Here is a 27,094-nt window from a genome sequence, read left to right on the forward strand (position 1 = left end):
GCCATTGTGGAATGGAACGCAGTCGACTCTGGGCCAACCGAAGCGGCTCCACAAACTGCCCATTAAATCAGGGCCTTTGAAGCGCACGTTGCTTGACTTTGTGGAGGCAGAAATTGAACCGGAGGTTTTTGCCGATGACGTTCGTTGACGTCATCTAATTTACAGGCTACTGTATAAGAGTCTGTCTGTTTGCATTCACTCTATACAATGTAGTTGGCTATTCTTTTTGCCTTTCACATACATATCTGCCCGTATATAGCATGCTTAATATAGTGGTTTATTCTGTTTGGATATGCTTCATTGTATATGTTATGTTAACATACAGCACTGCTGACAATTATTGCTGCTGTCCACATTGACTTCAGTACATACAGTACAATATATTTTTATTAATTTACAGGTTGACACATCTATTATTCATATACAGTATGCTCGTTCTTCTCAGTCTCTTGTGTACATAGATATTTCTGTGTTTGATATTGTTATTCATGCGTGCTTGCTTGCTACTGTCCATTTAGGCTTATTCAATTCCATTCGATTAATCCAGCAAAGATTAGCTACGCCTCCTTAAAAGGAGAAAAGGGCTACTTTAATATCATGGGCCGAGCCAGCACAATCGCAGCGCGCAGACATTCCCAGTGTACTGCTCTCTGGCTGAGAATGTAATTATCTCTCTAGAAAAGATTGCAAAAAAAACGAGCTTTGTGTCAGCCGGTGCGTGTCCACACGTTTTCGGGACATCACGAGTTGCGATGCCACCATTTTTCGAGAGGAAAACGCTCACGCGCGGGTTCACTTTTCAGCGGATTCGGACAGGCGCCAAATTACACACGAGGCGCTCTCCAAAAGGCCAGAGGTAATCATTGTTTGTACCTGAGCGAGGGTACTAGCAGATGTTGATAATTGGTTGTTTGGGAAAGGCACTTGTATGGAAGTATCTCTTTGCCGTTTAAGGGTGAAATTTCATTTCCCGCGTTTGAATTTCAATTTCAATAAAAAAAAATTTTAACACCACACGTCCTTCCAGTGTCAGTGTCAAATCACCAGTGGAGCGTAACTTGATTGGATGGACAGTGCACAGGGTGATCAGACTGCTTAATGAGACAGTCTCGATTTTGCGGCTTCTGTCCTAAGTCCCAATGGATCTCACCCATTGTTTTTGTCCCGCTTTTACACAGATCCCATAACTTTTTCTTTTTCTTTTTTTTCAGCCCAGTCAGCAAACCAATTATTCATACGACTAAGTTGACTACATCTAATCGCTACCAAGCATGTTTTCGTCATACCGTAATGAGCACCTCTTCCTGCTTCTGTGTCCTAAGAATCATGGGAAATGTAGTCCCACTAGCCTAACGCTGCGGTCGCCGGTCAGACCCAACGGATGCTCAACTTTTCTGGTGGCATAGTTCCAATGTTACAATGCGGGGGAACTGGCTCAAGGTAAACCAGGTGGGGCCGAGCAAAATCATTCACTCCCAGCCATTTTCACTGAAGCAACCCCCTTCGCTCCCGGCTGTTTTACTGGATTTTGGTCGACAGAATATTCTGATCTATTGCTATAAAAACATGGAACCTACCAAAAGAAAGATTAGAGTCTCTTCTTTCATCAGGAAAAAAACTATATTTTTTTGTTTTGCAGCAATTAGCATTAGAATATAGCTAAGTTTCATCATTATTCACAAACCTGTTGAAAACACTGGGGAAAGGAGCTTGTTGCAACATAGCTCTGGCTGATCTCTTATACTCTGCTGCCACCTGCTGGCCTTTTTTTGTAATACTGCCATTGCTTTAAGCGACCTCTTTATGACAGAAGTTGTATCAAAGTTTTCTGTATGCTCTAGCATAAAAAACATTTTAAAAAAACATTTTTAAAAACAGTGGACAAATTAGAAGATCTCAAGTAAGGACATTTGTGAATGAATGACGGGCTCATCATTATTTCAGTATAATGCAATCTAATCTTGGTGTTGTTGCGCAAGATTTTTCCTCATGTATAATACGTGCCTTGTCTCAATAACGGTTAAAGAAAAACGACACTAGGCCACAAACCAGCAGACACGAACTGTAAGTGCGTAACATGGAAAGATATCCAAACAGCGCTCGGCATCTAACCACTGGATACACGGCCAAATGAAACAGGGCCACAATCACTTTAGGCCGACTTGTGAGAAAACAAATGAATTATTGATGCGCGATGAATATTGCATATCATGCTACAAAAATTGTTGCCGTCTCTCTCGCCATCATAAGACGGCGGATTTGATTTACACGGCTGCTTTTCCACTGGGCCGATGGAGCGGAATTGTAATCACCTCGCAGCACATGAAAAGAAAGCATCACGGCTGTTATTACCGTGTCATTTTCTCCCCTGACGTGCGGCACAAACATACTTATCATTCTTGTCCCTTTTTATATTAACATGAAGTCAGCCAGTTATAGATTGCATTAAACAAAAAAAATGCTCGGCCATTACTCAGAACAATGGGAAATAAATAAGGGACTCGGTGAAGACACTGCAAAGAAAAAATGGAAAGAAAAAGGAAAATAAAATTAATTAATTATGTTACAAGGACATACTACTGTTGTTGAGAAAATAGTAATATAAATCAGAATTATATAATGAAAAAAAAATCATCATATGAAGAAAAGTGGTATAATTATGAGAAGGGGGAAAAAAACTCATAATTTTTCATGAATAAATATTAAGTTTGAAAAAGTAGCCATTTTGACCAACTCCAAAATAAGATTTCGCCCAAATGAGTAAGAATCGGAAGCAGGTATCCTAATCAGATGGGCCACCAACTAAATCCAATTAATAAATGTGTCTTTCAAGTTGGAGGAGTAATTGAGCGGCTGTCATGCGCTTAAAGGAGCATCTTTTTCTGCATACTTTTATGGCTTGACGCTCATGAACGGGCGTGTGTGCCTGTGAGTGAGCAAGCGAGTGTATGGACGTTACTTGCACCATCTCCTCGCCAGATGTTATTGCTTACACGCCGGCGATCTCCTAAGGTGCTATGATAATTTCATTAACTTGGGTGGGGGAAGCAGAATTTTTTTTTTAGATCGACTGATGTGATTTTTTTAGGGCCGATACTGATGCCGATTATTAGTAGTCAAGGAGGCCGATAACAGATATTTGGAGCCGATATTCATTTTCAGTAAAAAAAAAAAAAGGGGGGGGGGCGGGGGGTATTTTGGCATTAAAAAAAAAAAAATGATACAAATGTCAATCTTGACTTTGTTGTAATGTCTTAATTTTTCTGACTTGTCAAAATGTAGATTTTTTTTTAATTTATCTTAAGACAATAGACATCCTTTTAAATTTCTAACAAAATGTTCAGAGAGCACCGAAGGTTATCAATACGTCACGTTAACAAGTAAATACCATAGCTCTTTATTGTTTTCTGCAGTAAATATTTTGTCCCAAAATTTAAAAAGACCTGAAATCTTAAACTTTCAGTCTTTCACATTTCTTTGTTTTAATGTCAAACAAAAACTAATTGTTCAGAAGGTTCCCAAGGTCAACAGCATCTCTTATAAAATTAACTGAAATTTTAAATAAATAGTTCTTTTGAGATTAAAATGATTTTAGATTGACTTTTTATCGGCCATCAGATTAAAACAAATTTTTTTTTTTTAAGCCGATACAGATATTCATCAAAATGCCCAATATCGTCAACAATATCGGCCTGTCCCTAAAAAAAAAAAAAGGTCAATTTTGTATCAGAAATATTATTTCAAAATTTTTTTTTTTTTAAAAAGCCGATACAGATATTCGTCAAAATGCCCAATATCGTCAACAATATCGGCCTGTCCCTAAAAAAAAAAAAAAAAAAGTCAATTTTGTATCAGAAATATTATTTCAAAAATATATTTTTTTTTAAAAGCCGATACAGATATTCGTCAAAATGCCCAATATCGTCAACAATATCGGCCTGTCCCTAAAAAAAAAAAAAAGGTCAATTTTGTATCAGAAATATTATTTCGATTTTTTTTTTTTTTTAAGCCGATACAGATATTCGTCAAAATGCCCAATATCGTCAACAATATCGGCCTGTCCCTAAAAAAAAAAAAAAAAAAGGTCAATTTTGTATCAGAAATATTATTTCAAATTTTTTTATTTTTTTTTTAAAGCCGATACAGATATTCGTCAAAATGCCCAATATCGTCAACAATATCGGCCTGTCCCTAAAAAAAAAAAAAAAAGGTCAATTTTGTATCAGAAATATTATTTCAAATTTTTTTATTATTTTTTTAAAGCCGATACAGATATTCGTCAAAATGCCCAATATCGTCAACAATATCGGCCTGTCCCTAAAAAAAAAAAAAAGGTCAATTTTGTATCAGAAATATTATTTCAAATTATTTATTTATTTATTTTTAAAGCCGATACAGATATTCATCAAAATGCCCAATATCGTCAACAATATCGGCCTGTCCCTAAAAAAAAAAAAGGTCAATTTTGTATCAGAAATATTATTTCAAAAATATATATATTTTTTAAAAGCCGATACAGATATTCGTCAAAATGCCCAATATCGTCAACATCGGCCTGTCCCTAAAAAAAAAAAAAAAAAAGGTCCATTTTGTATCAGAAATATAATTTCAAAAAAATATATATTTTTTTAAAAAGTCGATACAGATATTCGTCAAAATGCCCAATATCGTCAACAATATCGGCCTGTCCCTAAAAGAAAAAAAAGGTCAATTTTGTATCAGAAATATTATTTCATTTTTTTATTATTTTTTTTTAAAAGCCGATACAGATATTCATCAAAATGCCCAATATCGCCAACAATATCGGCCTGTCCCTAAAAAAAAAAGGTTAATTTTGTATTAGAAATATTATTAAAAACAAAGGAGGAACATCATCTTCTCACACGATTGTCAGATTTAATAAGATTCACTTGCAGGGCGATGACAGTGCACTTGAATGCTTCCTGACAAGAAGTCAGATGCACCGCGGAATCTGACGTTTGCGCTGAGTGATGGGTTCGGACATCAGACGCATCAGAAGGAGTCTCCGCGCGGGAAGAGGTGGCGAAGACAACAACAAAAAAAATGCTGTGTCGTACTCGCATGGTTCGGAGGGGGAAGACCGATCGCATTAGTCACATATCGATCTTGCGCTTCCCGTCAAGCTGCAGCCACGTAATCTTTTTGGCAGCTTGTTGCCACAAAAAAAAAAAAAAACGGGTAGCTATGACAGCGGAGGGTCGTTGAACTACTCGTGAGCTCTGGCACGGAGAAAGGACAGTAATTTGTCTGACACTGTAAAGAGCACTCAGTGGAGATAAAAACCCGCCGTCAAAGCCAAGGTATGACGCAAGCTAGCGTAAAGACGGCTCACTCAAGTCTGTCTTTAATGTTTCCTGCGTTAGATTCATTGTTTGTTAAAGATTGTAAATCATTTTAGTCCGTATTTTACAAACACGGAGTTAGTTGTTTATAACGAAACGGTCTTTGATGTGTGTGTGTTTTTTTTTTTTTAAGTCAAGTGCTGATAATAGTCTATGTAAGTTGTTTTCCATTTTTGCAAAACATTGCTTTGAAGTTTATTGAAAAGAAAAGCCTGTTTGCAAAAAAGATTGCTTGAATGTGAAGAGGAATAAAATTATTTTGTCCTCTTTGCGTGTTCCAAAAATTTGAAGACAGATTTAATGTAAGAAAAAAACACCTTTGCAAGATGATTTATTAAAAAAACAGAGATCTCAGGACATCGTGACAGGCTCCAAACATCACATAACAGGTGGAATTTCAGAGTGCCGAATGTGTCTCTTCCGCGTGCAAAATGGCTTCTTATAGTTAAACAGACCGCCTCTCTTTCATTTGTAGACAAAACATACTCTCTTGGTACTTTTCCGTGAGCGATGGCGAAAACAGAGTCAGGGTCAGGGGTGTGTGTTGGAGACAGATTCTGTTCTCAAGGACCAAATGTGTTTTCCCACAGAGAAGGAACTTCTAGACCAAATAATATGTCCCATCTTAAGGTCAAATTATACTGAGTTCAACACTACTTGCTTTCACGTCTATAAAACATTTCAACATGGTTAATATAAAGAATTAAATTGTTAATAATGTATAACAATGGTTAATATATGGAAATAAAGAATTGAAATGTTACTAATATCTAACAAATGTTAACATGAAAGGTATGCTCAGTAAAGACTGTTTTTGATGATTAGAAAAAAAAAAGTGAGTGAGTTAGAATCCTTGACGACTAATTCGAGGTCCACAAATACAAAGGATGAAGACAAAAGACGGCAATGTGGCTTTTAGTTCATAGCGCACTCTACGTTGTCTTTGATGTGATCATGGAGGACTAAATTGGCTGATGTTTACAAAAAATATATTTTTTCTAAAATCTATACTTTCTTCATTGTTTGCGCAGGCGATCCGTCCAGGCCCCGCCTCTCACTTCAGGTTCGCTGGGAAAAAGCTCCAGCTTCCGGTGTGAGCTGTGACGGGAAATGCGATGGAGGAACGGATGCTAAAACGACTTAGCCTGAGAATGGGGCGTATTCCTACTCAAGTACGCACATAATTCATTTGAATGTGCGGGGGGTGGGGGGGTGTACAGCAGTGTGCGATTACAGAGACAGATGAAGAGATGAAAGCCTGAACTCTATAAGTGGCCTGATGCATAATTCATCGCTGATCAAATTTGACGTGTTCTTATCTGTGTCTGTCTGGAGTTTTGTTGTGGAACAGTGTGCCGCCACCCCCACCCACACCACCACACCCCCCACCCCCCGCCCCAAAGCTGCATTTTCTCTCGCCATGGCCTGATTTCCATTCATGTAGCTGGGGACGCATTAGCATATGTCGTCGTAGCGGAGCGGCCGGAGCGGCGCTCGTTGCGTGAGATTAAAGGAGGAGAGGCTGCCGAAGAGGAACACATTTTGAGGAGGACTTTGAGATGAGAGATTTTAAAACACAAGCTATACTATCAGTATCATTTATTAGTACTAACCTAACGTTACAGCAAAATGAAGCTATTGCTAGCATGCTAGCTGGAATGTCGCTAATCGCTATCAGACTATCGAGCTAGAGGGTATTATTACACGGGTGAAAATATATATCTTGATCTTGACAGGATCGATACAAGACGGGAAATATCGCTTTGTCTCGTGATATAGTATCGGTGATATAAAATGTTGCGTCATGAGAAAGTGCAAAAAATGTGATACAGTAACCATACAAAGTTGTTCCTATCACAAACGCTACAAACTGCTTCGTATGACTAAACAAACCAGATGCACAACTCATTTGATACTTATCAAAGGCAATCAAAGACACACGGACAGATGGGAGAGTTTGAATGATTTAATAATAATGTGATTCAGTATGAATGGCTTCCAATTGGCATTATGAATCGCTGCCTTTTCCTTTGTTCTATCTATGAATTATTTCCACCTTCTGCCATTGAGTCATTTTTGTCCATTTCCATAAATTCATGCTTTTTTTAGAAGTTAATTGAAAACTCTAAATCGTCATCTTCAGAAGTAGGAACCTTACAAGTCCTTGATTTCTGTGATGTTTAAAAACACAAATGTTTCTTTCATGAGGAGTTGAAGCGCTAATAAAGAACATGAGGCTTATTGAAAACGTAATGAAGTTAATACATTTTATGTGTTGGATTCATAGATTTGTTGATGACTGTAAACTGGCTTGTATGTTAAATGTGTATGTGAACGTTTTTTTCACACTGAAATATGTGCTGAGACGACAGAAGGAGGGACGGTCTTGTTTGCTCACTCGTATTGAAAAGGAGTTCATTCGAAGTGGCATCAGAAGGCGCATCGAATACAAGAAAAGCTGGCAGAGTGATTCCAAAATGCCAACAGCAATAGACCGACCAACCAGCAGGAAAAAAAAAAAAACTCACTGCCACTTCCTGGTTGGCTGCTACGCAAATCAAAACGCCATGAAAACTGATGCAGTGTGAAAATAATGGTTCTTTGATACTGTGTCTCCGACAGTGTCAAACAAATGTGCTAGGTTTGTTGAATGACTTTTTTTTTTTACTGAGAAATTAATTTCTCTAAGAACTTCAATCATTTGAAAACTTTAAAATGCCTCGGACCTTTATACAAGCATAAAGTTCATGAGGCGTTAGCGTCATAGCATTGCCTTCAAGGCCGCTCCATTGTCGATAAAATGTCTTTTCAGTGTGATTTTACGTACAATATAAGTGAAAAGGAACATTGAGCATCCAGCTATTGTATATTAGTGAATGTATTGGCACCCTGGTTCGGCTTCTTGAGATTGTTAAATAGCATCGTGTGCTGGTATTGCTAACTTTATGCTACCATTTTCGTGTTAGATGTGTGGTTTGGCTAAAAATACATTTTTCAAAATCCATTGTCCTTTGTACTAAGTGCTCGTTCACTAGATGACATTTCATACCATCAATTTCCAACTACAAGTTTTCGTTGCCGACGGTTAAAAGTATCATTTTTGAAAGCAGAAATTGTTATAATGGGATGAACAAAAAAAAAAATGCCTTGAGAGCAAGTCCAGAAATCCGGGGAGAAATCTACTAAATGGTCCTTGAGTGTAAAATTCAAGTCTAACCTTCACATTATCATACATTATACAAATGTATTCATACTTTGTGTGTGCGTGAATTATTAAAGTTTGCGCCAATGCCAGTGATTCACGATATAGTGAAAGCTCCATCAATAGTCATATTTTATCTATTGGCAGATTTCAAAGGTTGTGATACAGCGTTGCATACTATTGTAGGAGTCACGTATGCATTTGCAAGGTCAACTGTTGATGCTCGCGGACTTGACGTTCAAGCTTGGCCCACCCAGATGAGCTTATCCATAACTCGACCTAACCCGTCATCGCTCACCCTCGCCGTCTCCGTGATTAACTCTTTGACTGCCAGACGTTTTCAGAAAAGGCATGCCGTGGGTGCCAGCCGATTTAAGCATTTTTGACTGGACTTTCAAGGTCCACAGAAAATTATGTGTTTGGACTATGGAAACACACATACTACCAAATGAAAGATTGGACTCTCACCTTTCATCAGAAAAAAAAGTTTGTTTCTACCTTATTCCGTTTTTCAGTAATCAACAATAGAAAATGGTTAGTTTCACCTCTGTTTTGAAACAAACGTCTTTTAACGTCTTTGGCACTCCTCCATAGGATTTTACTAAACGTTATTTAACGTTTTTGGCAGTCAAAGAGTTAATTCAATGTGCCGTATCTCCATCTCGAACGGATACGCTGAACACATCCATTATGGAGCTGTGAGTGTGACGCAAACCTCGGCCAGTCAGGAACCTCACATGTTCATATTCGTAGTTTTGTTTTTGTTTTTTGTACGTGGGTGAGTATGTGTGTGGGTGCGTGCGTGCGAGTGTGTGTGTATTCATTAGTTCACCTAAAACCTATTAAAAAAAATCCCATACCGTTCACCTAAACCGAACACTTCCAGCCAGAGTCGTGAGGCCGTCAGGAGACCCGAGGAAGGACCAAAGAAAAGAAAGGAAAGTGAAATCCAGCACTGACCAGACACCGCCCGATAACTATTTTAATGCGGACCGTTCCATTTTTATTAGGGATGTTCGTGTACTAAACTCCTGAGTAGTCACTAGAATTGTTACAAAGTACAAATACCATTGTCTATAACTTATGATACTTAAATCACCCCCCCCCCCCCACACCTCAAAAAACAAAACAAAAAACAATACAGATAATTTTAAATAAAGACCTATACATCCCAAAATAACCGTATTTTTCACCCGCATGTTTTTCAAATTGTATAATAGAGAGGAGGCACTATTGAGGCACAATGGCCGTTGCCCTTATTTTTCCTGTAGAGCCAAATAATGATGAGGGTTTCGGGTACAGTATATGTTTCTTCCTGAGTTTGACGTCAGGCGCGTGCACGCTCTCTATTGCTCTCATGCTCCAAGGTAGCGCTTGCGGTTGTTCACGGGCAGCTAATGCAAGATGCTATTGAAGAGGTACTTTAGAGGATGAAACGGGACCCACAGCTTGCTTTTTTCTTGCTAAAATGGTAAGACCCCGTCACGAAAACGCGGTAGGGTCTATTTATGATGAGCAATGCAGAATAAAACTAACAAACATCTCGGCACTCTGGGCGCGTGCACATGGCTGACTTCCATTCTGCTTTTCGCCAGAGGATGTTGACAAATCTGCAAAAACTCAGAAACTTGAATTGTGGCTCCTTTTAATGGTCATTTTCTATTCTTCTCATTTCTAATGTGTAGTTCATGATGGTGAAACGGCTACAAGTGCCAATACTTGAAATAAGGCCGGGTAACAGGCCAATAACAATTCCTGTATCGGTAATCACCCATCCCTAGTAAAAAACCTAAAAAAATTATGAACCTTGATATGGCGGTGTAACACTAAATTACAGATATCAGGGGAAAAAAATAAAAATCTTTGGCCCCATTATGTATTGATTCGCGCTGCTTTATTCACTCATTGTTCCCTAATGATAATCCACCTTCTAGCTTTATATGAGCATGGACACTTCCTGACTTCGGATTGTTGTATCGAGGCCTTTAGAACCAAAAGCAAGAAGCCAGACTTGTCTTGTCAGGCCCCACCCTTAGAATTACTGTATGACATTTTAGGTTGTTGGTAAACTAAAAAAATCCGCCCGTATGTTTGCTTTTGAGCTTGTCAGGGTGTTTTTTTGAGGGGTTGGGGGAGTTGGTGGTGAGAGGTTTAGTGACCGCTACTTTTAATGCAGTGACAGCAGCAGCAAGATAATGAGTCCTGAAGACTGCTGATTCCTCTTTATGTCGCCCTCACAGGAAATCACCAAAACTCCAGCTGCTCATTATCCGTGTGGCTGCGTATGAAAACCTCTCCTCGTTGACTTCAAGGTGAGCCGCACACGCATTTCACACCACGCGCCGACATCCCACCTTACCCGCCCACACCCTGCATCCCTCAGCATCCCGCGTGTGCCCCTGCAGGGCCGTTGTCCGAAACTTGCAAAGTGCTAAGAGAGGACGTCGTAATGCACGGGGTCTAATTAAAAAGTGCTGCGGGGCGTGGGTGGCGAGGCCGTTTTGGACGGATCGTGTCGATGGGCCGTAATGACTCTTTTGGGTATTGACCAAGATTTTCCATGCAGCACCTTCATTTGCTCATATGAACATCTTCCTCCTCCACACTGTCTCCATGTTGATCGTATGTCACTGCCGTGTTGCTCCTCGAGCAGCTAATTGCATGTCTTGCTCTCTCCTCGTGTGATTGGACGTCCATTCCAAAGTAAAAGGGGGGGGGGGGTGGATTTGTTGGAATTTAGATGTCTCTGAGGTTGGTGAAGGACTCTGGTTGGTGGCCTGGTGGGTGGTTTCTGGTCTGTGCTGGATTTCTTTGGTCCTTCCTTGGGTCTCCTGACGGCCTCACGACTCTGGCTGGAAGTGTTCGGTTTAGGTGAACGGTATGGGATTTTTTAATACGTTTTAGGTGAACTAATGAATACACACACACACACACACAAAAATAAATAAATACTTTTTTTTTTTTTTTTTTTTTTTAAGAGAGAGCAATGATGATGACATGTCAAATCGGTAAAATTACCGAATGAAAAATACTGAGCTCTCCAGATGGAAAAAAAAAAAAGAAAAAAGAAAAGGGGGGATGGATAAAGAAGTGGAGGAGGTCCCACTGTCAGTAATCAATGGTGCAAGTTGCTTTGTGTCAAACCGAGACACTGAGAACATTTCGTTTTTAATTGTTTGTATAACATTACCATGCTGGTCTATAAAAAAAAAAAGAGGTCGGGGAGGTCAGCTGGGTCAAAATTTAAAAAGTGTAAGCTATGGAAGCCGCAAGAAAAAAAAAAAATGCATATTTTGCACCAGATGAAAAAAGCTTGCTAGTGCATCTATAACAGCATCTGGACAAAGCTGAAAGGAGACGAGGTGCACGAAATACCCTGTTCTGACATCCAATTGTACACAATTGGAAAACTACTATTAAGGATTACAATCTCTATTGTGTTTTACGAGTGAGACGTATTAGCAATATGCAAAACAAGATGGAAAGAAAAAGGTGCAACAATGTCAGAAAGAGAGGTCTGCTGACCGCAAGATTTCAATCCTTTTCATGCCATTGTACAAATCAAGAATATTCTAGTTAACAAAAATTAACAAAATAAACAAAACAAAAATTGAAAAAAAAATTTTTTTTAAATAAAAAAAATTAATTCATACTTCTTAAAGAAGGTCGGAGAATATTTTTCTGATGTAAGACTATACAGGGGTGCAGAGTGACTACCATAATGAAAATTTAACCTAAATTTCAACAGATCGAAAAAGTTGTCACTAATATAGCGTTCGATTTCAGAAAAACTAGGATATGCCGGTACTCTTCAGAGATGTCCACTCGAGTTACAACACACATTTTCAACGCTGGAGGCGGAGTATCGTGAATATACAGATACAACATGGACTCATTTCAAAACAGTGGTGACTATCAGGGGAAAATGAAAAAAAACAAAACGTAACTTCACAATCAAGGAGAACAAAGTTTGACACCCTGAAAAAGGAGGAGGTATAAGAAATGGATGGAACACTTTTTGAAACCAGACAGATCCAGAAGAAGAATTGTAAGAAGACACAGTGGAAGCCAAATCAGTCAACGAGTTTAGGCAAACAACTAAAAAGATTTAAAAAAAATACTAATAATAAAGCACCAGGGCTTGATGGAATACAGACAGAACTTCTGAAAAGCCCTAACTTCTATATCACCCCTTGAACTGTGTAACTTCTGCAACCTTTTGTGGGACAAAGAAAAAGTACTGCTGGATTACATACAAATATCCTTACATACACAACGCAGACAGGGAACATCATATTCCTTGAAAAGGACCATAGAAATGTGCATTGAATTCCAACACGCCATTAGATACTGTATGTTCTTTGACTCTTAGAAAGCATTCAGAAGTGTCAATAGGGCGATAATGTGAACAATTCTAAGGCAGTATAGAATTCCAAACAGAACGGTAAATGTGATGCGAGCCTTTTTTCAAGACTGTCAATACTGAATCCTGTTGACAATGAGATGTCAGGTCCATTTGGGGGTAAATAATGGTGTCCTCCTAGGTATTGATTTTGGAATGAGGATAGTGGAGGAGGGAACCAGGAAATTGTTTGACCGTAGCAAACACTATCAAAGCCAAAAGCTAAGCAGAGCAGCAGTGTTGTTCGATGCGCAGATTAGCATTTGTGCTTGTGTTTTGTTCGCAGCATGTGCCGCATACACAATACAACAAGGTCACCGGACACTTTTTTTTTTTTATGAATTATACCATACATATAATTCTATATGTGAAAAAAAAAAAAATACAATAGCTGTGCACTAATTTGCTTCTGTGAAGTGGCACAAAGAAGCTGTGGACGGGGGTAATTAAAGAGCAAATCAGCTACGCCTCTCTCATTATCATGCGAACAGAGAGCCCCAAAAAAAAAACACCATTTTGAAATATTAATTTTCCACTTGATTAGATTGGAAGACTGACGGGAGGAACTTAAAGTGCAATTAGCCATCAATAAGGCTAGATTCTTACTGCGGGGGATTTCGTTTTCATGTCACTGAAGGACGTTTCGTTGAATGGCGTTGTGTCGCCCGCTGTCATGCTTGTTGTCTCCTTTTGTTGCCATGCCAACGATGTCACGGCCTTGTCAGCCAGCTTTGCACGTGTACCCTTGCTCATTCCCAAATTTAGTTCGGAGTTTGTCAAAAGTGCCTGGTAGATATGCGTGCCAACAACGACGACATCAGCATGTTTGTGAAACGTGGCTTTAAATCAATTGAGTGACTTTCAATCTTCCAAGTTATGGGATTTGGAATGGTTTGAGCATATACAGTGGTACTTGTTTAACTCATTCCAAATAAGCTGGTAAACTCAATTGGCTTACATATGATATAAACTTTCCCTTTGAAATTAATTAAAATGACATTAATCCATTCCAGCCCCCCGAAAAACACATTTTCACCTCTTCCCGTTTTAAGAAATAAAAATATCACTATGTTGAATAAAACCATATTAAAACTGATCTGTTTTTTTTTAATAAACTTTGTTATGCAGCTTTGTCACGCAACCTTAGTACACATCCTCGTCACGCAACTTCAGAAAGCAAACTTGACACACAACTTGGTTGCGCAACCTTGTCTATTATAAAATAAGCTCAAATCTAAAAACTGGCGGCAGCTTGATTTTTGCGAATGTAGCCCATTTTGCGTGGCATCAAACCATCATCTGGCTGGTTGCAGATGATTGGCACACAGCTAGAGCAAATTTGTCAGGTCGTCACATTGTGCCTTTATGCGGGAAGTGTGCAATTCACACAAAGCCCATGTTGACACATGACGGCTTGCATTTTTCCACATTTTAAAACAGTTCCCAAGTGTCCTAACATGACATGTTTTTGTCGGAATAAAACCTTGCTGTTTGGTGAATCAACTACTATTTCTATTCTGCCTTTTCTGTAAAACCAGAGGCCCTGTTCCCTCTAAGGCACCGCGCTCGCGGAGGACTGGCCACTAGCTGATAGTCGGCCATCTTGACAGTGAACAGAAGTGTGACAGAAAATTCTTGGACGTCTCACAAGCAAGCTAACAGATTGAGAGGCTAGCTAGCTAGATATCATAGAAAACTAACATTCAAAGCTAAGTAGCTAGCTAGCTAGCTAGCACGGAGCAAGTTTTTTTTCTTTTGCAGAAAAAAAACCCATTAGCCACAAAAGTAAGTTTGCATGCAGATGACGGATGGACGGATGGCCAGACAGACACATTGATCGATTGCAACAACAACAATACTATGACATGCTGATTCCGCCAATTTTTTTTATTATTGCTGCGCACCAACCTAAAAAAAAATTGCTGTCGGTGTGCCTTTCTGCTTACTTGGATGTTTCTATTCCCACCACATGCTGGCGCTAACACTTTTCTCGTTAATAATTTTCTCGCAACTCCCTTTAGCATGAGCACTATTAATAATAAATTCAGCTTGTAGGTGTTTCCATCGTGCACGGTAAAAACGCCCGTAAAAGTGAGTGGAATATGATTACTTTTTAATTCCCCGGGATCTGGCAGCAGCAGGGAATCACCGAGGGATTATATTTTCCAACTGTTGTAAATCCCACAACTAACTAGTGCGTGTTGTTACCTTTTAGGCCGGGTAAATCCCAGCCACTTTGGCCTGGCCAGTTAATTGGATGACGCTTGCCACTTGATGATTGTGGTCCTGGGAGATGACTTCTCTCCTTAGCAGATGACAGGCGGGATTACCCAAACGAATTAAGGGCTCTATAATTCCTTTTCCCCCCGGAACGGTGACGTCTGCATGAGGGACGTTCCAATGCAGCGTTGGTGTCTACTCAGCACATCGGTGTCATACCCTGAAAATATACAGCCAAATCCAGTCAGTAATTTTTTTCTAAATAACTATTCACTGAAAAAACACACCAAATCATGCCTATCTATGTTATCTTGTGCTCTCTCTGTAATGCCCGGAACGCACTTGCTGCTGTTATGATTGGCCGGCTTGACGGCAGAATGATGGAAAATTCCATTAGCTCTTTGACTGCCAAAAACATTAAATAACGTTTAGTAAAATCCTATGGAGGAGTGCCAAAGACGTTAAAAGACGTTTTTTTTTTTCAAAACAGAGGTGAAACTAACCATTTTCTATTGTTGATTACTGAAAAACGGAATAAGGTAGAAACAAACTTTTTTTTCTGATGAAAGATGAGAGTACAATCTTTCATTTGGTAGTATGTGTGTTTCCATAGTCCAAACACATAATTTTCTGTGGGCCTTGAAAGATCAGTCAAAAATGCTTAAATCGGCTGGCAGCCACGGCATCCCTTTTCTGAAAACTTCTGGCAGTCAAAGAGTTAAAGGTCTGACAGACAGGTGAGGCTCGGCAGCAGAGAAATCAGAGTAGTGAACCCCTCAAGAAGTGATAATAGGTAATAGGTTTTAGGTGAACTAATGAATACACACACACACTCGCACGCACGCACGCACATACACACCCACATACAAAAAAAAAAAATACAAAAAAATATTTTTTTATTTAAAAAATTAAAAAAATAAAATAAAAAAAGAGAAAAACGATGATGACATGTCAAATCGGTAAAATTACCGAATGAACAATACTGAGCTCTCCAGAAAAAAAAAAGAAGAAATGATCAGCTAGTAAACTCAGGCTCAACATGAGGAAGTGTAAGTGCCTAACTAAAGTTGTGGGCCAGAATTCATGATTCATTTTATTATACAATAAAAAGGAATTTAATACCATATGCAGGTGTAAATTCATGGGTATATTTATGATTTTAAATATTAATATAGGCAATTATAACCAATTTTTCACTATTCACGTCAGGGCTAAGTCCCAAACCCCCAAGAATAGTAAGGGTTCACTGTAAAAGCAACGTGACAATATCACTACATTGTCTTTAGTGCTTTGAGACAAACTTTCCCTGACCAACATGGCGACATGACATACAGCTTCTGCTCCGGCGGTAACACGCGTTGGAATGCAAGGCGAGTACGGCTAGCTTGTAATTAAATGTCTCATCGGGGAACTGTGGGCCTAATGAGCCTCTTGCATTTCAGCCGCACTGGAGTAGGATTGCGGGGGCTCGGGCGACCGTTCCCCTCGCTACTGCAGGCAGTTTTCCGGTTTGCTTGCAAATAAGCAGATCGCTATGTATAAGTTTATACAGCCCGATCAATGATTTAATCAATACGAGGTTGGAGGAGAGCTCCGAACCTTAGCCCTTCTTTTTTTTGTCAACTATAAAATTGGTTTTACATATTTTTGTCAAAACACTATAAATCCAGAAATGCATGTACTTATATAATATAATGGATTTTCTACAAGAGTGACAACTTGGTAAGTTCCCCAAGCAGTGATCAAAATGCAATGCATTATGGGTACAATGAAGTCAATTTTACATAGATACTGCATGACGTAAAAGAACAAAAGTTCCAACAAGGTACTTTACATAAGGAGTACACTTTTGATAACAATTTCTCAGCAATTATTTTCATGGATCCAACTAACTCGTGGCTTGTTTAATCATCCAAAAAACGAGCAAAAGAATCGCCATTAAACACAGTTTTTAATATCCCGTTATTAACAAATATATTAAATGAACCATGACAATGCGATTTGTGTATATTGATTACGCTCAGCAGGGGAACGGGTCGATTTGACCCATGATAAGAGGGTTACAGTAATTTTACATCCTAGTGAGGATTTGGATGATTGTTTGCTTCAAAATGTGTGGGAATACTTTGGTGGAAGAGCCTTTTGTACTCCTAAGGCCAATAAAAGCACAGTTTGAGGAGTTTGTTATAACATCAATGACCTTGAGTGCCACAAATGGACACAAATTGCACACAGAAGCACTCCACCGCATTGAAGAAAACATTCAAGCTGCAAAGTGGGAAAAAAACTGTAAATCTTCTTTACTTTTCACTTTCTGTAATGGTCAAGTGGTAGATAAGCGCTAAGATGAAGACCATTGTTAATTCTGGAAGAGGACTTTTAAATTACTGTATTTTACTGCAAAATGGTCTCCTAGTGCTATATTCAAATGTTTGATGGGTTTGAGCAATGTGTTTTGATGGCGCTTTTACAGACATCTTGTGGAGCACTGTTCTTGCGCAGTTTTCCACTATATTGGTTGAGTTGAGTTCACAAAAGAGGCCCCGTAACCACTGACGTATTTTTTTTACAAATGTATTTATGAATCTAAATAGGGGATAGAAAAAATGTTTCAGACAGAAATTGTTCCAAAAAATAAAAAAAAACTCAAAGATGAGATCTACTGATATGTCGTTTTGAAAACATTTATTGTGCAGATTTTAAGTCAATATCATAACTCAGGACTGCAGTGTGAAAACAAATATTTAGTGATATGAAAGGTATTTACTTTATTCTAGGCTATCCATCCATTTTTTGAATGGCTTATCAAGCCTGTTTAATCTTCCTCTTCCTGCTTGACGTGTACGGCACGCCGTAACAATCACGTCACATCACTTCCTGTTTAGCTAACACTTCCTGTTTAGCTAAGTATGTAGCATTACTTTTTCTCCCCAGATACTCATTAAAAGGCCAGCTGTTTTTCTATTAAAAAGTTTGTCACGCGCCGCTTTAACACGGTACCAGCGAGAACTTGTGTAAAAAGTGTAATATCACTTATGCACTTAAATTAAGGTTAGTTTCACGATAGCGTTAGCCGGTTAGCAAAGCGGTTAGCATAGCAAGGCTTCTACGTCTTTCCCTCGTCAATACTGTTATGTCGTTTTGAAAGCATTTATTGTGCAGATTTTAAGTCAATATCATAACTCAGGACTGCAGTGTGAAAACAAATATTTAGTGATATGAAAGGTATTCACTTTATTCTAGGCTATCCATCCATTTTTTGAATGGCTTATCAAGCCTGTTTAATCTTCCTCTTCCTGCTTGACGTGTACGGCACGCCGTAACAATCCTGTCACATCACTTCCTGTTTAGCTAAGTATGTAGCATTACTTTAACACGGTACCAGCGAGAACTTGTGTAAAAAGTGTAATATGCACTTATGCACTTAAATTAAGGTTAGTTTCACGATAGCGTTAGCCGGTTAGCAAAGCGGTTAGCATAGCAAGGCTTCTACGTCTTTTCCTCGTCAATACTGTTATGTCGTTTTGAAAACATTTATTGTGCAGATTTTAAGTCAATATCATAACTCAGGACTGCAGTGTGAAAACAAATATTTAGTGATATGAAAGGTATTCACTTTATTCTAGGCTCTCCATCCATTTTTTGAATCGCTTATCAAGTCTGTTTAATCTTCCTCCTCGTGGTTGACGTATACGGCACACCGTAACAATCACGTCACTTCACTTCCTGTTTAGCTAACACTTCCTGTTTAGCTAAGTATGTAGCATTACTTTTTCTCCCCAGATACTCATTAAAAGGCCAGCTGTCTTTCTATTAAAAGTTTGTCACGCGCCGCTTTAACACGGTACCAGCGAGAACTTGTGTAAAAAGTGTAATATCACTTATGCACTTAAATTAAGGTTAGTTTCACGATAACGTTAGCTTATGTGGTCACATAAGTTAGCCACTTATTTCTACTACTCCCGGCCTAGTTGTCAACAAATCAATTCAAACTACTATTATTAAGAAGACAGGAGAAGCAGTGGCATTGTGCCGCCATAATAAGATATTGTGGAATTAACCAATCAATGAATAACTGTCAATTCTTGCCTCACTTATACATTTACCCTAAATGTCTATACTAAAGCTCACCTGTCAGTGGAAGCATCCTCTAAATTCCTTCCATTATCCTATCAGATTAAAAGCTCATTCGTAGTCTTATCGAGTAAGAACTCCTCTTCCTCCTCCTCACACTCGCCCGGAGGGAGTCAATTATTAACAAGAATATTCCTTATAAACCAAATTAGCCTCGCGGCGTTCTCGCGCACGCCGCCGACGCTAGGTAGCCCTACAAGCATTGTTGCGTCTGAGGCAAAGGTGATGCCGGCGCTCGGTCTGGCGATCAAGCAAGACGCCTCTGTAGAAACACTCTCTAATGAATGGGATGCGTGTACGATACCAACAGCAAAGAGGGAGTACTACAACCTTCACGAGGAGGATTTGGCTCGCGCGCTCTCAGAGGAGCGGAGGAAAAAGCATCGATCTAAACAATTAAATGCTTGTTAAGCTCAAGCCTTAGCGAGGCATGGTTTTCAAATAGACAGGAAAGATGAGGCGCTCTTGGGGTTATAGTCGAGCTGAGGCACTCGGTGCTGTTGTTTACCGGGGGAGTCCTCAGTTTACGACAAAATTTGGGTCCGACAATACGTAATCATGAAAATGTTTTTGAATATGTCAATATGACAGTAAATTTCTATGAAAAAACTTCCAGGCCAAAAATGTAGAAAAAACGTTGGATGAATTTTTTGTAAACCTCAAGATTATTTTTTTTCCCACATTTGTTGTTTTACTTCCATATATTTCTATTTCAGTATAAATACCACAGGCAGTTCCCACACAGAACATTATTTAAGGAACAAAAAGTGTAATTGCCTACTAATCTTTAAACAAACCCACTGCAGCTCAGCCTCTGGCTAGCGGACGTGCAATTAGCTAGCAATTGTGTCACTGGTTATGTAGACAGTTACTTGGGTTAATACGAAAAAAAGAAAAAGGATAAGGATACAGAACAATTTAGAGAGCGAGTTAAATAATTAGCTTAGTAGTTAGCTGTTGGCTCTTTCGCTTCAGTAAGTTAGCTACCTTCTTAATTTGTTAGTGAGTTAGTTAAGTCAGGCAGTTTTTTTTTTCTTTGTTTCTCGTTCCTTAGCAATTGTCTCAGTTCTGTAGATAGATACCAGGATAATCTTTAAACAAACCCACTGCAGCTCAGCCTCTGGCTAGCGGACGTCCAATTAGCTAGCAATTGTGTCACTGGTTATGTAGACAGTTACTTTGGTTAATACAAAAAAAAGAAAAAGGATAAGGATACAGAACAATTTAGAGAGCGAGTTAAATAATTAGCTTGGTAGTTAGCTGTTGGCTCTTTCGCTTCAGTAAGTTAGCTACCTTCTTAATTTGTTAGTGAGTTAGTTAAGTCAGACAGTTTTTTTTTGTTTGTTTCTCGTTCCTTAGCAATTGTCTCAGTTCTGTAGCTAGTTACCAGGATAACACAAAAATTAACAAATTAAAAAAATAGTTTCTTGTATATAACTTACTAGCTAGCTAGCTAGCTTTTTGGTTGCGTAGCTAGCAATTGTCTTTAACTAGTTACCAGATTATACAAAATAAGAACAAAGGTTATGTTTTTATTTTGTAAACAAGTTAAATAGTTAGCTGGTCAGTTAACAACTAGCTCCTTAGTAACTCCCTTGGTTAGCAATTGTTTGGTTCTGTTTGTATTTTGTGAATGTGTTAAATAGGTGTTTAAAGATCCAGTTGTTCCTTAGTCAGTCAGTTAGGTAATTAGTCACCCCCTCGAAGAAATAATATTGCTCTCCGTTTAGAATGCTGACCCCAAGAGACAAGTTGTTCTTACAGGCAGTGTGAACTCTTTAGACCTTATAGAGAGAGGAAAAAACAAACAAATGAGTCAGTATAAAAAGCGGAACGAATTGCTCTTGGTGGGTTTGCAGGGGGGGGAAATTGCTCTGTCCAGAATGCATTACTGCATCATCTTAGCCAAAGCGGCGTGATGAATATCTTTCCAATACGAGCGAGGACTTCCATTAGCGAGCCGTTGCGATAACATAGTAGTAAAGGTGAGTAAAAGTGGAGTCTTCCAGCTGTTCCTCTCTGATGTTCTTCACTGGGCCTCCATTAGCGAATTGCATGTTATCTCCTCGCCTTGGATCAATAAATCATCCCGACTAATTATTTCCAATGGTGTGTACGCGTCAACGTGGCCCACTTTCTGTGGTTTACAATCAAAATTGACAACACTTTTGTCTTGCTGATTTCTTTTTTTACCTTCCCTCTTCAGAGCCCTGAAATGTTTTCATGGCTTCATAAAAACGGTGAATAAAAGACCATTTTGTGTTTTTAATGTTTTGTATTTTTTTTTTCAAAGTGCCGCAGCGAGTGCCATGTTTACCGCGTCTGCAAATTAATTAAAAGGAGATGGCCCGATGGACCGATTACGTCGAGGGCTGATGAATGTGACAAAAATGATGGAAGATTACGGGACGGGGGAGGTGAGAGGATCATACAAATACGATAATTCATGCACATCTGCTAAACTACGCTGAGAGGAGAAAAAAAAAAAAAGGATTATTCGTGACCTTTAAACTTGCATTGGATCAATCTTCAGTCAAATGTCAGTCAGATGAAAACAGCGAAGAGTTGGTTTGACATTTTACCTTCACTATTGGAGCAGTCATAAAACTGATCTAATTTGAAAAAATATATATAAAAAAGATTCTTGCCCTGACCAAGATTAACCATCTCTGAAAGGTTGACAAAACATCTGTACAAAATTGTGACTGCTGATTTTAGTCAGTTATAAGGAAAATTGATGTCATTTTTGCAGTTTTGTAATTCCTATGTCAGATATCATTCAAACTCAATAGAATTCAAGCAGAAAAAAAATGACATTAATCCTTCAAAGGTGAAAGAAATCTGTATAAAATGGGCAATGCTAAGAGTCCTCAAAATAGACCCTGTGCTAGTTTGGTGGTTTGACTGCCATATTGAGGGCCATCTTGTGTGTGTGGTGTGCTTCAAAATCAATAACTTTCTTCATGCAAGATCAAAGAAATAATCCCTAAAAATGTGGAAAAAAATCGGAACAAAATTGGAACCAATGTGTAGCGCTGAAAATGAACATACTTTTGGAGGTTGGCTACCTTGGACAATCGGAAAACTGTTTAAAATCAATAGAATTCTCACTCCTTTTCCACTTTTGACTTCATGGCCTTTTTGTGTCAACGATAATTGAATGAATTCTTGCTCTTCTTGCATTGAGTGATAATCCCTGGAGTTGGAGAAAATCTGTTCAAAATTGCAATGTACTAGTTTGGTATTTTTCGACCTCCGCTACTGTGTCCAATATTACACAGAAATGGAATTTAAAGGTTATCTGATACCATTCAAAATCAATAGGCTATGGTAATAACCAAACCTTTACAGTACATTCAAAAGGGATCCTCTCCTTTATCTATTTACAAACTGTGACAAACAAACGCAGAGTATAAACACATCGATCGGGCTGGTGCAAACGCGGGTCTGAAGTCTGTCCATTTGTCCAACCTATACCGGCAAAGAAATGAGCTTTAATGAGCAAAGGAGCCCTGAAACGCTCCCTGAAAGGATATTTGTTCCAGGCCCCGGAGGTCGCGGCTGGTAACGGCGAGGGAGGTGTGATATTGAGAGGCGAGAAAAGAAAGAGCTGTGAGCAAAAGGTTTAAAGTGGCTGTCCTTCGGAGAGCGGCTGACAGATAGCGAGCAGAGGGCTCGAGAAGACGGGATTGGGAAAAATAGAACAGAGAGAGGTAAAGAAGTGGTGGGAAATGGTGGAGTGGTAAAGAAGTGAAGGTTGGGGGGGGGGGGATTAGCTAGTCGGGTATGTTGGAGCTTTGGTCCCCTTGGCTGCGATAGGAACGTTGAATTATTCATGCAGCAATAGCAACAAGGACAAAATCATTTTTTATGCTGTGACCAGTGCTGTGCAGTGTCTTACTTGGGGTGGTTTGGAGAAGAGAGAGAGGGGGGGGGGGGGGGTCATGTTAAATCAAAATGAGTCAAAAGCGATGAGATTCTTGCTATGTTTTCTTGATCAGAAACTGCATCAGGTAGATGACGGGAATGCAGTGAGGAAGGTCTTCTGAGTAAACAATTGTTACTTGGGAAAAAGTAGGGACAAATCACATGCTGCTTCATCAATATTGTACTGATTATAAAGTGGTGCCTTGACTTACAAGTTGAATTTCTTATAACTTCAATTAAACTTGTACCAAGGCATCAATATGTAAAATAAACTGCTTTCTGTCCAGTATTAGGAAAAGTGAGGGGAGGGGGGTGGATTCGCTAGCCAGTTACGGGGGGGGGGGGGGGGGGGACTATTGGTCCCCCGCACCTACTGTTAAAGTCACTGCATCAAGCTGCAGCCCGGGCAGATATGAGCATTGCTGTTGTTGAATAATTCAGCAGCAGCAGCAGCAAGGACACAAGGCCGTGTTGATACAGCGACGTGCGGACGGGGGGGATTCGGGAAGGGCCTAAGAGAGGAAAGCGAGGGGGAAAAAAGCCGAAGTTAATCCACATATTTGCAAGATCTGACCTCACGAGCCCGCGGGATTCCAACTACTCCCCGGCCGGGGGGGATCGTTTATCCTCGCCAGCGACCCGTCGTCCATTCAAGGCTTCAACGCGGCGCAAAGAGGCAGCATTCAGTGAATTTAGAAGATGAAAATAACACTAGTAGCACTCGAAATTGTGAACCAGGTAGACAGGCAGTGGTTGATACGTGTCATTTAATAAATAAGGCCTCTGCCAAGGCTGGACAATTCTAGAAAGGGTGATTTGACTGATTTAGAAGCCCGGCACGATTGTTGCACTCCGGTCCAGTAGGTGGCAATAATGCTCGTTACCAATTTCTACAAATGTACAATTACAACTTTTTATCAAAATCAACCTTTACGCCAGCCGCACACCAAGCGATGTGGCAAAACGTGATTTAAGTGGACCCCTTAAAAAAAATTTAAAAATAATAAAAAAAAGTTTGAGAATCTTTGCCACACATGAAGCGATTGCGCACCAGACATCTACCAAAAATGCTACCCTGTGCACTGGCAGGGGTGCTCAAGTTCGGTCCTCGAGAGCCCCTATCCAGCCTGTTATCCATGTTTCCCCCCCGCAGCACAGCTGAATCGAATGATCAGCTAATCAGCAAGCTTCGCTAAAGCCTGATAACGATCCTGATCATGAATCAGGTGTGTTAGTGGAGAGAAACATGAAAAAGGGGGCTCTCGAGGACCCAACTTGAGCACCCCTGCTGTACAGTATCTGGATTTGAGGCCTCCATACTATTCTATCTTTTTTTTTTTTTTATTGAACCACAAAAACATGGCGCGATTGTCACGAAAGAAGCAGATTGCCACAAAGACGGTCAGCCAGCGTGTTCTCTTTTAAGGCCACATATTGTAAAGTACAGTATGACATTTTGACGCGTTTGTTAATATGCTGTTTGTGAGGTGTGTGTGTCAGGTCACATATTCGGCGCCGCGCAGCACTAAGCCCGCATCTGGAAATTCATGGAAATGTGTGGCATTTTAAACCGGCGGCTAAGGGGTCACCTCCACGGGCTGCGTTATTATCTGCGCCTCCTTTTCACCCCCATGTCTTGTACAGCAAGTAGGTCTCATTAGATGCTGCAGAATGTACACGAGGTTCTGTTAGACGATGTCTGTGCTTGTGTGTGTGTGTGTGTTTGTAACCGGGACCTTTCAAGAATCCGGCCTGGAAAGAGTTAACGTGGCCACGCACGATATGGCGGCGGAGCTAATGGGAAGCGGGCCGCTGGCTGCGAGGAAGCCGGCCGACGAGGGATTACACTGGGAAGTGATCACAGGGAAGTCTTGATCAGAGCTGCTGAGACACCAGGCAGCTCATTACGGGCTGCAGTCAGCTCAGTGGCGTGCGGCAGAAAACAGGAAGTGGAGTACACTCACTTGCTGCTGTTCCGGTGTGATTAAAACCTATTGTTTGTATACAAAAAAACAAAAACAGGCCATTCGTCCTTCTCATTAAAAAATGTGCAACTCCCTATTCAACCGTCTTTTACCGCTCCTGAGAACTCTTTGCATTCGCGCGTACAAAAAAAAAAAAAGGATGAGGCTAGTCTCGTGTTATATTAGGCTGCACACTTCAAGCACACACCATTTATATATTTCATGCTCACAGCCCAAGATGTGTTGGTCTATGCCGGCGAAATACGTATTGCAGCCTTTAATAAAGTGATGGGGTGTACGGCATCAAAACACATTTTCAATGGGCATCTGAATCCTGGAATTATGGTTTCTCCTCAACGACAGAAAACAAATATATATATATATACACACATACATATATACATATATATATACATGCATATATTTTTTTGTATTGTAGCCTACTTTAAGTTACATTGCACGTTAACACATTATTACATTTTCATTTTTTATAACATTGCTTTTTCAGATTTGCATATCTAAATGTAACTTCTTTTTTTTTTACAATTTTTTTTTTTTTTTTTACAATTATTGTACTATTTGATTTTGTTTACATTTTCATCAACTATTTATTTGTTATTGTACTTCTTACTGGATGTTCAATACCACGTTGAGACCGATACTGGTATGAGTACTCGAGTAGCCACTGATACCAAGTACCAATATCGCTTGCACTTTCGATACATAAAAAAATATGCATTTATGATTTTTTTTTCATTTACTGTAATTATTCAAATTAACATTTTTAAACTAAAACTGCATTTAAAACAAATTTGGGTTGTTGTTTTTTTTATTTGAATAAGATTTTCTTTGTCTAAAATGTTTTTACAAATGTTTCAAAAATTATTACGACTGTGTAAATATGTTTTAAATTCAGAAAAAAATTGCTTCAACTACACCATAACATTGCTGTTTAGTGGAAACGATACATACTAAAAAAATATCTACAGGTATATATTGACTATGGAATAGTGTGTCATTGATATGCACAAGAGCAAAGATGCTGGTGTCTTTGTTGTGCCACCGTGCGTGATTTAATCAAGTTAGCCGCCGCCGATCTGTCACGCGTAACCGTGCCTTTGACGGCATTCCGCATGATTCGAATTAGCGCAGTGGCGGCGGATGAAACACACAGTATTACCTTCACATGTAAAAAGCTTAGAAGTCAGCATATAAAACGCTGATCAAAAGTGACGCAAGGCAGCAGTCCTAGAATAATTGCTATAATTTCTATAAAAGACTTATATTTGTGATGAATGCAAGGGGAAAATGAAAGTGACGCGCTAAACTGTACCGAAATAGGCTCGTTTGGGGATAAAAGATACTTTACTTAAAAGCTGAAGGGGGAGGGAACATGTGCAAGTCACAACTAAGTCTCAAGTCTATGGAGGACCAAAACTGCCAAGATTAAAAAATAAATAAATAAATAAATGACTGTGGAAATAAAAACGGATATAAAAAATATAATTCAAAAATTAAACACCAAAAATAAATATAAATGGAAATAAAAATAACAAAAAATATATATCCCTAAATAAATAAATAAAAGTAAAAATACAAAAATTATAAACATGATTCAAAAAATAATAATAAATGTCGAAATAATACACAAGTAAATATATAAATATAATTAAATATCAATCAATAAATAAAAACGCTCTGCTCTCACATTGATTTATTTCATGCTGCAGACGCTCTGTCAGGTCGAAATGTTATTCAAATGAGGGAGAGGTCCGAAGCGTGTCTCGGGTTAGGCTCTGCCGTTGCAAACTGCCTTTCAATGGTCGAGTGAGCGGGGTCGGCGAAACAAGGAGGTCTCGCCGGCTTGCATGGAGAGCTCCAG

The 27,094-nt window shown here is 39.2% G+C and overlaps 1 protein-coding gene and 1 long non-coding RNA gene across 7 annotated transcripts in view; one reads left to right on the forward strand and one right to left on the reverse strand.

Annotated features, from left to right (window-relative positions):
* LOC144039467 (MAM domain-containing glycosylphosphatidylinositol anchor protein 2) overlaps positions 1-27,094 on the reverse strand; it is a 224,113-nt gene that overhangs the window by 180,294 nt on the left and 16,725 nt on the right. For all 6 annotated transcript variants that reach the window (XM_077552833.1, XM_077552832.1, XM_077552830.1 and 3 more), the window contains one exon: positions 15,176-15,407. The gene's annotated coding sequence lies outside the window, so the exon portion shown is untranslated. The remainder of the gene's footprint in view (positions 1-15,175; positions 15,408-27,094) is intronic.
* LOC144039470 (uncharacterized) lies at positions 5,250-10,858 on the forward strand. The gene is made up of 3 exons (XR_013289461.1): positions 5,250-5,321; positions 6,395-6,535; positions 10,806-10,858. It is a non-coding gene; the product is annotated as an uncharacterized LOC144039470 (long non-coding RNA).

The sequence above is a fragment of the Vanacampus margaritifer genome, chromosome 19 (genome assembly GCF_051991255.1).
Source record: "Vanacampus margaritifer isolate UIUO_Vmar chromosome 19, RoL_Vmar_1.0, whole genome shotgun sequence".
NCBI lineage: Eukaryota > Metazoa > Chordata > Actinopteri > Syngnathiformes > Syngnathidae > Vanacampus > Vanacampus margaritifer.